Source organism: Notechis scutatus, chromosome 9, assembly GCF_049901735.1.
Source record: "Notechis scutatus isolate UNSWTSFEM ecotype Mainland chromosome 9, rNotScu1.2, whole genome shotgun sequence".
NCBI lineage: Eukaryota > Metazoa > Chordata > Lepidosauria > Squamata > Elapidae > Notechis > Notechis scutatus.
The window spans coordinates 22,743,924-22,744,415 of NC_142017.1; positions in this window are offsets into that span (position 1 = coordinate 22,743,924).

The window sequence follows — 492 nt, forward strand, 5'->3', positions numbered from 1 at the left end:
CCAAAATTTTCTCGCGGACGACTGGTTGGTGACCACTGTTCTAGATTCTGAAACACCTGACTACACAAATAAGGGCTGCTTCAAACAGCCTGAGCTACAGGAGATAGCAGTTTCATTCTCATTCTTCCCAGGCAGAGGGGGGGAGAAACTTATAAATGTATTAATAACACCAGGAATTTATACATTTTTAATAAAGGTGTTTTTGTTTTAAAACAAACTTGCAAACCACCAAGGCAAGAGAGAAAGAGCCACAGCTCAGACTACTTTGAGAGCCCGAGGAAGACTTTTCCTTCTTGCCCCCATTAGAAACTCCAAATAGCTGGGAACCAGAGTGGACTGTCCAGGAAAGCAGCTACCAAATTGGTCTGCCAAACTCAGCTAAATGCTAAATGTAGGTCAGCAGTAAGACATTCCTCTTAAAACCCCACGCAAAACCCAAACCGGCCTTTCCCTTCAGTGAAGCTTCGGAGATGAGAGGAAGGAAAACACAAG